Source organism: Papaver somniferum, unplaced genomic scaffold (assembly GCF_003573695.1).
Source record: "Papaver somniferum cultivar HN1 unplaced genomic scaffold, ASM357369v1 unplaced-scaffold_150, whole genome shotgun sequence".
Taxonomy (NCBI): Eukaryota; Viridiplantae; Streptophyta; class Magnoliopsida; order Ranunculales; family Papaveraceae; genus Papaver; species Papaver somniferum.
This window is the reverse complement of record NW_020624377.1, coordinates 5,806,191-5,821,432: the sequence shown is the minus strand read 5'-3', so window position 1 is coordinate 5,821,432 and position 15,242 is coordinate 5,806,191.

The window sequence follows — 15,242 nt, the reverse complement described above, 5'->3', positions numbered from 1 at the left end:
CATTAGAGCACTTGGAGGAATTTTGAACTTTTGACGAGGTTGAAACAATAACCTGCAAAAGATGCATAGACATTCATCAAAAGGTCCTGCATTCAGGAAAGTCTCATTCCTCCCATGTCTATGTCATTTATTTCCTCACATGCTATTCTAGCATGGGGTCTCAATTCTGCTAGCATCTCTGCTATTGCAAGACGCTATAAGTAATATGTATCAGCGATATTATACCAAGTGGTAGAATCTGACATTTCTTCGAATCGAGTATCTCACTGAGACATTCATTACTGAGATGATGTTCAAACACGACAAAGAACAATTTGGTCATTTCTCCATAGCCTTGCAGGAGTGTTCATGTGTGCCACAAAATCAGAAAGCTCTGATGTCTGCACAAGTGTTGAGTACCACTACCGCAACGAAAGGAATGCTGAATCACGGAGGATACCCGAGTCCGAGACGATCAAGCGTACGACATCGGACGCTTAAAGGGTGTGAAGACTCAACACTCAAGCATCTAAGAAAATCCTTACAACAACTGTCAATCACCTATTTCTCCAAGGCCAACTGAAAGTCAAAAACCTCTCATCTCTGAATGCTACATTCTTCAGAAGCCTTCAAACTTTACCCCCAATCAAAGAGTACACATCCGATAATAGCTCCTCTATCTTCAGCACAATATCTCTACGGTGACACACTGATTCAACACCGACACGATCAAAGTTCAATCGATAGGTCTTCATTATCCCGTGATAATACTTCTGGAGCAGATGCAACGTTAGCACAAACTCCTTCAACACACTCGGGACTTGATTTTATTTGAATAAAGTACGCTGCTGCTTTCCGCAACAACATAAATTCCCTGACAAATCCACTTCGTGGCTCACTGGATGGAGGAGCAACACTATGTTGATAATCATGGTTCTAGCCTTCTCGGTCTCTGGAGCAACTCCAACCATGGTATCGGCATCAACAAGGATATTTGGAGGAATTATGTCCATGGTTTCAGCATCAACAAGAATGTCCGGAGAAAATTCAATCGAGATCTCGGCAATAACAACAGTCTCAAGAGCAACATCCTCATGACAAAGCTCCATCAACTGTCCATTCTCTACAACCTAAGTCTGGAAATGTTACTTGATCGATCATACTTCTCCAAACACTAATGACCCATATCAAGACGTGTGGACGGTGGACATGAAAACATGTTAGCAGCAAAGTCATCCCAAAGCTTGCACGACGGACAGGCACAAGCGAAAGTATTCTACAAGATGTTCTCATCACCTCTACAAATGAGATACAACATACTTCAACACATGGGTTTACAAAAACGTACTAATGAGTGACGAATGAGACGATACTTCCTCAACAAAATATGTTCGTCTATGTCTCTTCTACAACATACCAAAAGGGCGCATCAATTGGACATACGAGCTGAAAGATATGGCCTTTACCGTCAGGTCTACGGAATCTGATTTTTTTTACGGGATTACAAATTACAAATGTTCACGCTTTGTTGGATGACCTCTACAACTCCAAATTGACTGATTCTTTTCTCATGTGATAACTCAGCCTCTTAGCTTCAAAAATTGGGGTCAATCATCAAAGTTCCAACCTCGTATGAGGTCCCTACAGCTTCCAGAGCGTAAAACATGCAAGCAGCAATTCTTAGACGGGATTCATGACTTCCACAGTCGATCGGTGTCCACCAGGTCTTTCCACAAAGTACTTCATCAAGTTACCTCCAACTTCGACCGCTTAGGTTTTTACATCAATTTTTCTACCTGGATCCTCTATCCAAGTCTTTCCAGAAGAAGAGAAAACGAAAAGGAGAGATTTAACAAAATACTGGGGACTGACGGTCCACTGATCATGACGATCAGTTTCACAGTCCAAGACTCATGGCACCAGACTCTCATATTCTGATCATTTATCATAAAATTAATGCTACCACCGGGACATGAAACCATGATCATTACATCATCCCCTCTCGAGAGCAACCTCAGCTATGGTCCCGTGACCAGGATTTCAGGAGTGATGTTTCTACGACTGACAGAAGCAAGATAGCACTGAAAGCACCATGCTCATGTATCAATCAAGGGGTCCTGATCTCAAACAAATCAATGACATTAAAATACTCCACCAACCGTTCAAGACACAAGCGAATGGTCTAAAGACACAACATGAGTGTTTTACAGCAAGCTCGTCTGAGATGATTTTACACTGTCTTTTACAAACCGAAGAGCTGGGAGCAATTGGTGAAGAATCTGTGGATGGGTCATATACCATTCTCTTCGTATGAATGTCCTCTAAAACATATCCAAAATTCAGAGAAATTGAAGAAACGAGCAAGGAGATGTGGCCGAAACATTGGGCAACATACAATCTGAAAAAGCTCTGAAAATCTCCTGGAAGTTTACTGTCTCGCCTCTTTCAGGCCATAAACATGCTCAAAACTCAAAACGCTTCTTTGATAAAGCTTGGAAATTTTCTGGGCACGAAGATACATATGCAGAATGAAAAAATCCGACTTCGGACGAAGACTCTACAACGTTTTTGTTAAAAGGCTGAAGTCTGAATTTTTCTGGTGACGCATTTCGACAAAATTACTCGTATACTCACATGGATTCTCATTCATTCGTTCACAAAATCAGCAATTTCATACTTCTATGAAGATATTGCGGGAGATATACTTATTGGAGTCTCTAAATCATTTGAAGGCTCGATAATGCCGGAATCTCCATTGACAACGCCGTTATCTCCATTCGGTTCGGGATTTTGGGAATTCCCATGCCCCAAAGAAGAGTGTGCCTCATCAACATGCTGCTTATCTATAGTGATTTATTCCTGGATTCATCAACAACAATTATTACTATTTCATTCAAGGATATGCCACAATCACTTGCACGAAAGAGATACTTACATCGACTTCTTCATCAGAGTTGGATTCCCGAATTGTTTCTCGGGAACAAGTTGAAGACCGTCAGTCGATGGAGCAAAAGTATGAAAAGAAATAACAAACCTTGGTCTCGTGATCCTAATTGCACGGCTAAATTCATGACACAAGGAGTGCTAACAACTCACCAAAGAAACAGATGGGGACTGCACGTCATTTGCTAACCTCCTGTAGTCCTTACTTCTAGGTTCTCTGCTCCCGTAGACTTTCTTCCATTTCCGTGGAGTCTACATTGATCCGGGATTTCACTATACAATCACCTTGTGGTAAAGCTAATGAAATAACTAGAAGTACAACTTAGTATGAAGGATCTCTCACCATCACTCAGAGGTCCCATGAGTACCAGTTCTTAAAGTTTCATCCGTAGAGATGTCATCTCTGGAAACACCATCTTTGGAAATATCATCATGGGAGTCAGTCATTCTTGCAAAGTGGCTATTTCAGCACATCGTTCATACAAACCACGGGATTCGACAAAACGATGAATCATGGAATAAAGGTGCTCACAACAACGTCTACAAAAATGGTAACCATCCAACTCTTACCTATTTACAATTTCACTAGTTGTAGTGATTATAATCTCGAGAATTTGTTCGCTCCTTCAAACCTGCAAAGACGAACAAAATTCATTATTCAAAATTATGACTTGATTTTCATAATACCGTGAACAACCCACGTGAATTTTAACATCCACTGGTTTTTCAAAAATTGGACCCATTCTACAATTGTGAAAACTCATAGACATTATTTCACCATGTATAATTGTCTACTTTCAACATTTGTTCAAAATCAAAACATGATTTTATAAAATATGTAAATATTTAACGTGAAACTCACGTAAATTTGAAAAATATATCTATATATTTTTGCTCCCTCGCGCGAGCATCTGTCTTTCAAGCGAGAGTATATTTTCAAAATTTTGTGAGCGCTCACATATTGAAAATAAAAAATTTCATGAAAGCTCATAGACAAAATTTTATTAGCAGACGCACGTCTTTTCAAAAAAAAAAAAAAAAACTTTTCTCTCGTACGAGCATTCACCTTTGGAACGAGAGTTTATTCAATTTTGTAAAATCTCACAAAGATAAAATTTTGGTTTTCGTGAAGGCTCATAGACAAAATTTTATATCATTAGACTCAGGTCTGTTTTGTTTGTTCCTTAGACTAACGAACAAACGAGCGTCTATTCCTAAAATAAGGATTTCCTTATTGGGCCCGGCCCGCGAATCCTAAACGACCAAGGTCTCGTCGTCCAAATCAGTGGTTCAACACCAATTTATGCTCATTAGACAATGCTCCATCATGCCACTAGGATCTCCATTCAGGTCATGGTTTTCTCGTACTATCAAAATCAGGTAACGTAACTTACGAATAAGTTCAATTACTTATATTGTTTATAACCGGAAAATCACCATTCAATGCTGACTGAGGAACAAGACTGTTCCTCACTAATCAGGGGACTTAATGTAGATGGTGGATTTTCGACAAAGGCTAAAATCGTAAACCGATAATTATACGAACTTCTGATCCAGTGGTGAGATTTTAAAAGAACCTACAACTTAGACCTGCAAGTATACAGGGTCAGTTGTAGAGAGTGAGGTAAGAAGGGGTTTGTCCTCAGGGACTTGGTGTGTGTAGTTGAATCTATGGTCTCACCACAACTGATTTCAGAACAAGAAGTAACACAAATAGGGGGTTTTGTTTGCCGATACGGCTATAAGAATGATTATACTACACAAACAATATTAGAATGCAATTAGAAAGCACTAGGGCAGTCGAATCCACTGCTTAACCTGCACTAGATAATTCAGTTATGGATATTACTCTTGTCCTTTTAATGAATAGCGGTGAGGATTCGTGTCTTCCGCTTATTCAAGGTGATCTGAAGATGGATGACTAATCACAACTAAAGTATTTATCCTAAGTAATAATTGTCTGATTGAAGCACAACTATTCAAAAGATAAATCAATTCATTTAAGCATGAGTTGCAGCACAACAACATAGAATTGTTCCAACTACCTAGGTTGCATGACAAACAAGGTGAAAGTAATATGTTGTAGCACAAAGATTAAATCTATCCTTAAGAAGTTAAGCACAGCAAGAACAAATTCATAACCAAAATTATCTGATATTAGATTAAGAGCTTCATCTAAGCCCTAGTTAGAAAATTAGAACATTATAAGAACTGAAAAATAAACCTAAATACTACAGCTTGGTGCACCGGCTAGCCCGGGCATACCCTCAACACAACACCCACAACCCATATTTATAGTTACAAGTACTTTCCCCAAAATACCTAATTTACAAAATTAGGGTTTTGTGTTCTTCCCCAAATTCAACAGTAAACTAGGGTTTCGAATTTACCTAATTAGATGGGACAATTGCTCTTCGACCCATGTTTCGTCTGCCTCTCCTGGTCCATCTCCATGCCCTAGCTTTTATCTCTTCCATCATTGATATCTTCCAACCAATTTCTTCAACTCACACGTCACTGATGAGATGTGACGTTGCTGAAATTAGTTGACATATATCATGGATAGTTGGTGGTAAAGATGGGTTGCGTTTGTAAGATGATTTGGCGGCGACAGGGAGTGGTGGTGATGATGGAGATCTCTGCAGAGAGCAGTGGAAGAGGAGAGGGAGAGAAGAAGGAGAAGAAGTCGATGGGAATTAGGGATTAGGTTCTGTTTTGGGTGAAATAGGTTTAGGTGCTATGGTGTTGGGCGGAGCAGCAGGGTTTGATGAACAGCGAGGATGAGTGTTGGATTATCACATCTGGATTGAATCGAACGACACGAGGGAAACAGGCGTGGAGCGACCGTTGGATGTGTGATACATCAAAACTGACGGCTCAGATTAGAGTTAGGTGTTGTAGTGTGAGTCCGACGTATCGAAATCTGATGCACATCGATGAAGCGACCGTTGGATGCATCTGTGGATCCAATCTGAAGGCTACATGAGAATGGGCTTTGGGTTTGAGATTTGGCTTGGGAGATAAGTTGGGCTTGGGATAATTCTGAGCCCATTTCTTCTTTAAGAACAATTTCTTCCTTGTTAAGCCCATTGCTACCCTTTGAGTCTTCCATACCACAATCTGCGCTATCTTTCTGCCGGATTCTTTGTCGTTCCTTTGCTCTTTTTGCTCCGAAACTCATCCAATCTTTATTTAGTACCTAAAAATACAAAATTAATTAATAAAAATATTTATTCTTGAAAACAATGAAAATACAGAATATGGGATAAAATGTAGAACTAATGCACAAAAGATGAGTTAAATGCCAATAAAAAGGGTGCAAATATATACAATATTTGGCACTCATAAAATACCCCCAAACCTGAATTTTACTTGTCCTCAAGTAAAACAAAACTAAGGAAATCCTACCTATACCACTGTCGCTGGTCTCTCGATTGCATTTAGCGAATGCAATAAGCCTTTTAAACCATTAAGTGTCCCTAGTGGACAAGTTGAAGTCTCGTGAAGGTTTGCTTAGAACGTACCTACAAAGTTCTAGGACAAAATATAAGCTCAGATTCCATGAAATGTGACATGTGCAAGACAGTAGAAGCTCACAACAAAATGGAGATGTCAATCTAGCTATCAAAGGAACAATCCTAGCACTGATAACAAATAAAAACATGTGATAAGAGTGTAAAGTGTATCTACACATGTGTAAAGAAAGATCGGACGTTATGACTACTAATCACCAAGAGATAGTTTCTCAGGCTAAGAACCGAGGTCGAAATCTAGCTAGCTGTCCGGACTTTACGAGAATTTTGAATGAGTTGGAGGTATTTCACAATTACTCGCGTTGTACATCAATGGCATACACCCTTCCTTGCTTATTACACAAAAACACAAAAGATGACTCTTTACATGACTCTTATTTACATTGACTACTCTCTTTTATTTTTGGAACAAGAAATGATGGAATTGATAAATACTTGATTATTTTTTTTTTTGATATTTTTCTGAATATATACATCATTTATTTTTTTATTATTTTTTTTTTCTTTTTTTTTTAACATGGTAACACTTTTGATACATAAGCAAAAAGAAACAAAAAATTACATGACACGTTGCAAGAGGTAGCCCTTTTTGATGCACCCAGTTAAATTCGATGGTTGCCTTTCTTAATGTAACCTCCACCTTCTATCCCAACCAACCAAAGAACAAGCTAGTCAAGTTTTATTCAGTATTCTAAAGTGATTGGCAATTAAAACTTCCGATAGAACACCTCAAGGATGAGGCTATACATGTATTGGTAGATCGTGCGCGTGCAAGTTTCTTATCACTATGTGAATTGTGCTAGAATCAGGGTGCCTAAATATCTAGACTAAGAATCCTTATGTTTACATACATGCACAAGAGTCAACATTTCAAGTTAATGAGCTCCATTTTTATGTTTTTTTTTTCAATTTGATTTTTTATTTTTCAAAAAGAGGGAGGAGTTTAGCATGATATCACGGTATCTACTTTTCACCCCTAAACCTAAACTAAACATTGTCCTCAATGTTTCTAATGATAAACAGATTTATAATTTTAACATAACAGAAGAACATGTTAAGTTTTGAGAGTAAGGAAAAAGATTTCCCGATTTGACGAAAGAAAAAACCGAACTCCATTATTCATGGTTAGAATCCAACATATTTCATCATGCACAAGGTCTAACTCGAAATGGACTTTGTTAGGGACGGGAAAACATGCATATTCCAACTGTGGCTCCTTAAAAGTATTGTATTTAGATGCAAAATAGTCCAAGAGGACTTGAGAGGCACACAGTTCCAATCCTAGGTTGGGAATTTTCAGAAAAGTTGGTTTAAAATTTTTGTTACAAACCAAATCTAGGTTGGGTGGAATAATCTCAATCTGTGACTTAGGCAAGAAGGTGACATCTAAGTTTCTCACATGCATGAGATCAAAAGTACCAATATTATCAGTCACATCAGCATTTTATAAGTCATAATCAAGTTGTGTAGCATGCTCATCATCACAAAACAATTTCACAAGTCCAAATTCAGAATCATGGTTATCCGAAATATCCAAATTAACATCAAAAGAAGCAATATATTGTGGCTTAGGTATGGAATCAGACACATCAACTATATTTTCATGCATAGGATCATTAGTGTCAACAGAAGATTCAACATTACCTAAGTCATGCTCTTCACAGGATAACTGCACAATATCTAAATCAGTAGCCTCATCACATGTATATGGAATACTAGAAGAAACATCATTCATGAAGGTCGGGGCAGAAAAGCCTAATGTATTTGAACCCAAAGGTTCCATAACATTTTCAGCATAGACATGTTCTTCTAATATAACATCATCATAATCATCATCATCACAAATACATGAAAATCCTACTTTGTCAAAACCATTAGTGTTTTTCGTCCATACATCGGCCTCTAAAATAGGTGAATATGGATTGACATTTTCAGCAATAGGGTATGAAACACTATATCCAGAATTAAGCTCATTGGGAAAATCAACATCTGACTTATGGTGATTACCCATATCATGTGCCATGGTCCTAGTTCCCCTATAGGTTTCCCACTGATGGTTTTTCTCTGCGACTTCAGCTAGAAATGACCATGCATCGTCCACAGTTTTATCAATGAATTCACCATTACACATAGATTCAACCAAGGCTCGAGACTTAAAGTCTAGTCCCTCATAAAGAATGGCGACCAGTCTCCACTTCTCAAGGCCATGGTGAGGACATTCAAACAACAAATCATTAAACCGTTCAAAATAATGAAAAAGTGTTTCTCCATCTAACTGGACAAAACAATTAATACTTCGACGAATAGAGATGGTCCTATGATGTGGAAAGAACTTTCCGACAAATTGATTTGTGAGTTGGTCCCAAGTAGTGATTGACTGCGGTCTCAGACTGTAAAACCATGTTTTAACCCTTTCCTTTAAAGAAAATGTAAACAAGCGCAATTTCAAAGAGTCTTCGGACATATGGTCAGGTTGTATAGCCCGGACAATTTGTTCAAACTCTCTTACATGATTATAGGGATTCTCAGAATCAAACCCTCGAAATATAGGAAGTATTTGTATCATGCTTGCGTTTGGTTCAAATGGACCATCAGTCTGGGGTAAGACGATACATGATAACTGACTTATTCTGTTAGGGTACATGTATTCATGGAGACTACGGGGTTTATTCACACACTCGCCCATTTTTCAAAAAAATTGGTTTTAATGGGTTTTGAAAATTTGATTTGAAAGGGTTTTGAAAAGAAAATTTGGTTTTGCTTGGGATAAAATTTTGGTTTTTAAAGAGGGAGAAAAAATTTGGTTTTAATTGGGAGATAAAAAGAAAACTTTGATTTTTTTTAAAAAAAAATTGGAAGCAAACCCACATTGGTGGGTATTTGTTTTTTTTTTCTTTTAAATTAGGAGCAAAATTTTTGGTTTTAGGATTGGGAGCAAGCCCACATTGGTGGAGCAAGAGTTATGCTGACAAGGCCCTAGCTGTTGGGTTTGGGAGTTGTTTTAAAACTTTGAATTTTGAAGGCCCACTGTTGGTGAAGCCCAAAATTTGTTTTTAAAACTTTGAATTTTTGGTAAGCCCACTGTTGGGTTTGGAAGTGAGTTTCAAAATGTTTTGTTCCAATGGGTTTTGAAACTTTTGGTTTCAAATTTGAAAGGGAAGCCCACTGTTTTTGTTTGGAGACTTTGGTTTTGAGGCCAGTTGGGCTTTTAAAAACTATTCAAAAGTTCAATTTTCAATTTAAAACAAGCCCACAGGCCCACAGTGCAGTTTTCAATTGCTAAGCCCACAGCAGTTATCAATTAAAACCACAAGCCCACATCAATGTAAAACTACAAGCCCACAAATAATTAAAATTACAAACCCAACAGAAAATGGAAGCCCACAATTTGGGTTCTCTTAATGGGTTTAGGCTTACCTTTTGGGAGGGAAGCCCAGTTAGGCTTTGGTCCCTTTGTGTTTGTTGCAAAAGCCCAGTTGGGCTTGGTTCTAACTTCAACTTTAGCAACAGCCCAACAACATGCTTTGGGTCAGGTCACACAACAACAGCCCAGTTCGCCTTGGGTTTCAGGCTTCAGTCAAGGCAACTCAGCAGGCCTAGCAGGCAAGGATGGCAGGGCAGCAGGAGCAATAGACCAGCAACAACTGCAACTCACAGCTTAGCTGCAAGAAGTTAGCAGATCAGGCCCAGCTCTTGGCAACAGGCCCAGCAGCACCAGCTGGATCAAGGCAGCAACACAGGCAAGGCAGGTTCAGCAAGGCTTTACAGCAGCAGCAATCAAGGCTCAGCAGCAGGAGCAGATCAGCAGGCTCAGCAGGTTCAGCACCAACAACTTGGTTCAACAGGACCTGGCAGCAACAGTACCAGGGCAACAACACCAGGCAGGCTGCAAGCCTAGCAGTTTCACCTCCAACAGCAGCAACAGCTGCAGCTGCACCTGCAAGTGAGAATGCCAAGAAAATGCAAGTAACAGCAAAGAGAATGCAATCCAATGAGAATGCAACTAACAGTAAGCAAGTGAGAAAAGCTAAGATGCAAACTAAGATATGCAAGATGCAAGATGGATGCAAGTTATGTAAGTTATGGAAGAACTAAATTCTAAGAGAGTTATGCAAAGAATATGTATGCAAAGATGAAGTGCAAGAACAGCTAAGAAAAACTAAGATACAAGCTAAGTTACACAGCTAAACTAAGTTACACAGCAAGAACTAGCTCAAAAAAGAAATGAAGATGAACAAGATAATATGAACATGTTAATGCAAAACAATATGCAGACAAGTTAGTATGCAGAAGAGAGAACTAAGTATGCAAGAACAACTAAGATGATGCAAGCTAAGAAGATATGCTATGCTGTGCAATATATACAAGAATGCAGGGATAATTAATGAGAGATACAAGTAACAGCAAGCTAACATGAGAATGAACAAACATCAAAGAACAATGAAAGAAAAACAAGGAAATATAACAACAGCGCCGCCACCGAGTCCCCGGCAGCGGTGCCAAAAACTTGGTGAGATTTTAAAAGAACCTACAACTTAGACCTGCAAGTATACAGGGTCAGTTGTAGAGAGTGAGGGAAGAAGGGGTTTGTCCTCAGGGACTTGGTGTGTGTAGTTGAATCTATGGTCTCACCACAACTGATTTCAGAACAAGAAGTAACACAAATAGGGGGTTTTGTTTGCCGATACGGCTATATGAATGATTATACTACACAAACAATATTAGAATGTAATTAGAAAGCACTAGGGCAGTCGAATCCACTGCTTAACCTGCACTAGATAATTCAGTTATGGATATTACTCTTGTCCTTTTAATGAATAGCGGTGAGGATTCGTGTCTTCCGCTTATTCAAGGTGATCTGAAGATGGATGACTAATCACAACTAAATTATTTATCCTAAGTAATAATTGTCTGATTAAAGCACAACTATTGAAAAGATAAATCAATTCATTTAAGCATGAGTTGCAGCACAACAACATAGAATTGTTCCAACTACCTAGGTTGCATGACAAACAAGGTGAAAGTAATATGTTGTAGCACAAAGATTAAATCTATCCTTAAGCAGTTAAGCACAACAAGAACAAATTCATAACCAAAATTATCTGATATTAGATTAAGATCTTCATCTAAGCCCTAGTTAGAAAATTAGAACATTATAAGAACTGAAAAATAAACCTAAATACTACAGCTTGGTGCACCGGCTAGCCCGGGCATACCCTCAACACAACACCCACAACCCATATTTATAGTTACAAGTACTTTCCCCAAAATACCTAATTTACAAAATTAGGGTTTTGTGTTCTTCCCCAAATTCAACAGTAAACTAGGGTTTCGAATTTACCTAATTAGATGGGACAATTGCTCTTCGACCCATGTTTCGTCTGCCTCTCCTGGTCCATCTCCATGCCCTAGCTTTTATCTCTTCCATCATTGATACCTTCCAACCAATTTCTTCAACTCACACGTCACTGATGAGATGTGACGTTGCTGAAATTAGTTGACATATATCATGGATAGTTGGTGGTAAAGATGGGTTGCGTTTGTAAGATGATTTGGTGGCGACAGGGAGTGGTGGTGATGATGGAGCTCTCTGCAGAGAGCAGTTGAAGAGGAGAGGGATAGAAGAAGGAGAAGAAGTCGATGGGAATTAGGGATTAGGTTCTGTTTTGGGTGAAATAGGTTTAGGTGCTATGGTGTTGGGAGGAGCAGCAGGGTTTGATGAACAGCGACGATGAGTGTTGGATTATCACATATGGATTGAATCGAACGACACGAGGGAAACAGGCATGGAGCGACCGTTGGATGTGTGATACATCAAAACTGACGGCTCAGATTAGAGTTAGGTGTTGTAGTGTGAGTCCGACGTATCGAAATCTGATGCACATCGATGAAGCGACCGTTGGATGCATTTGTGGATCCAATCTGAAGGCTACATGAGAATGGGCTTTGGGTTTGAGATTTGGCTTGGGAGATAAGTTGGGCTTGGGATAATTCTAAGCCCATTTCTTCTTTAAGAACAATTTCTTCCTTGTTAAGCCCATTACTACCCTTTGAGTCTTCCATACCACAATCTGCGCTATCTTTCTGCCGGATTCTTTGTCGTTCCTTTGCTCTTTTTGCTCCGCAACTCATCCAATCTTTATTTAGTACCTAAAAATAAAAAATTAATTAATAAAAATATTTATTCTTGAAAACAATGAAAATACAGAATATGGGATAAAATGTAGAACTAATGCACAAAAGATGAGTTAAATTCCAATAAAAAGGGTGCAAATATATACAATATTTGGCACTCATCATCCAGCAATCAGACGCGAGTATCGAGGCACATGTCTCTCATCGGATCTCTGACTGAGAATACTGTCTCTTAGAGTACATGCAGATATGTAGCCTCTCGGCTAGGCAACGACATATCTCATGAATACTGAACACTTCAGCATTTACTTTTATATAGAATCACGAGATTGGACGGCTCCTAGACAGCTTGCCTTCTAGTATAGAGCAATAACGTCTTCAGGATACAAACAACAGTTCCCTGACTATATAAAGGATATGACGCTTCAACTAGCTCATGTCGCTCAGAATAATTAATGCTCCTAGACGATCGTACTAGTATAGAGCCATCAATTAATTATTCCTAAATTCTTGGATTCATCAACTGAATTTCTGAAAATATTCAAATATTTTCGTAATATTTCGTTACTTCAATCTATGGTTTTTCCCAGCAAAATTCCATGGGTTAGTAATAAATATTCAACGTACGGGCGTCTGAGTTACCTTCGAGTAAGCCCCGGCTAAAAAGGTGCAAGTGTATTCGAAGATGATGCACTAACAATCACCTGAACGCACGACCGAGTATTTCAAAATACGACGAAACGAAGAACCTATGCAAAATAGGAAAGAAAATAATAAATAATAAAATATTGACCAAGGCGTTGGGGGACTGGGCTCTTTAGCCGGCCGGCCGTGCCGTGGCCAGTCCCACACCAGTTTTATATTTTATTATATTTTTGTTATTTTCCTTGATCTTATGAAAATCTTTTCATTTAAACAAATATCCTTCGTTTTGAGGAAACTCCTCAGTTTCATGGTGTTTCCTTTGCACCAAGGAAATAATATAAAATTTGGAAAAATGTCGTGGGGTGTGTTTATTGGCCAACCGGCCATGCCTTGATCCCGGGAGGCCCCACACCTCATGGTTTCTTATTATTTTATTAATATTTCCCTAATCTCATGAAAACTCCTTAATCTCATGGTATTTTCATAAAACCATGAAAAATATAATATAAAATTAGGGAAACTCGTGGGACCGGGCCCCAGCCCGCCGGCCATGCCCTACCCGGTCCCACACGTTACTTTATTTTATTATTATTATTTTAAGTTTCCTTGATCCCACGAAATTCTTTGATTTCATGGTATTTCTTTCAAATTATGAAAATTCCTTCAAATCATGGAAATAATACACAAAAATTACATAAAATTAGGGAAACGCACGGGACCGGGCCCCAGCCGGCCGACCATGCTCAAAGACGGTCCAACACGCCCTTATTTTATTATTTTAATATTATTTGTTTCCTTGATCCCATGGAAACTCCTTCACTTCAAGGAAACTCCTTAATTTCAACAAACTCCTTGATTTCATGATATTTTCATAAAATCATGAAAAATAATATAAAATTAGAAAAGGCACCATGGGACCGTGGTCACTGACCGGTCGGCCATGCCTTGGCCTCAGCGGTCCCACGCTTCATCATTCCTTCATTTTATAATTATTTTCCTTCATCTCATGAAGTTTCCTCAGTTTCAGCAAAACCCTGATTTTGTCATATTTTCTCAAATGGTTGCTCAAACGCACGCTAGAAAATACCAAAATTCTCAGGACTGAGATACGGACGTTTTGACGACGTGAGCATGTTACCTTGACCGACCAAGGTTGTGTCTTTGGCTCGCACGGAGCCGGTCCCACATATTTTCATGAATTAACCTAATTTGCGCAATTGCACGTATTAGGTCCAAAACTCTTCCAAATAATTTTGGAATTTTCATAGAGCGGTCGTCATTCGATCCCGTGACCATCCAGGGCCGGTTTCATGACCCCTTGGTCGGTCCCTCATCTCTTCATAATTAATTAGGTTTTATCACCTAAGTCTCAAACGAGCATTTTTCTAATAAATGATTAAACCAGCATTTAATCATTCTTTCATCAACAAATCACCAACTCTTCAAGAGACCTTGGTATTTGCTCACTCGAGCATATGGGATCTACATGGCCGATACATGATCCCATGTAGCCAGTCCCTCCTTCATTCCATGGTTAATTTTCAAATAAACCATCAATTGGTCATCAATTAATTGAATTAGGGTTTCTGAGTCCAAGGATCATAATTCCAGGTTCAAATACCAATGACTTTACGACGATCTCATGATCATCATTTTATTATACTCGGTTCAACTACCAGTATTCTATTTAATGTTTTATTTTGGTCACGCTACCAATAATTCATCAAACGAGCAATACTTGCTTAGGTGAACAATATTTGCTCAAACCAAGGAATATTGGTTCAACCCTCAATATTCAACAATTCATCGAATGAGCAATACTTGCTCACCTCAACTATCAATGTGAGAATTATACCTCTGTCTCAACAGACACGTTCAATTCATGAGTTTCAGAACATTTTGAAAGATCATGTTCAACTCAGCAAATACATGGACTCATTGTCCCATGAAATCATGAAGTCAGCATGACCAACTAAATACACGTCTGCCTTGCAGACTCCACGAGAC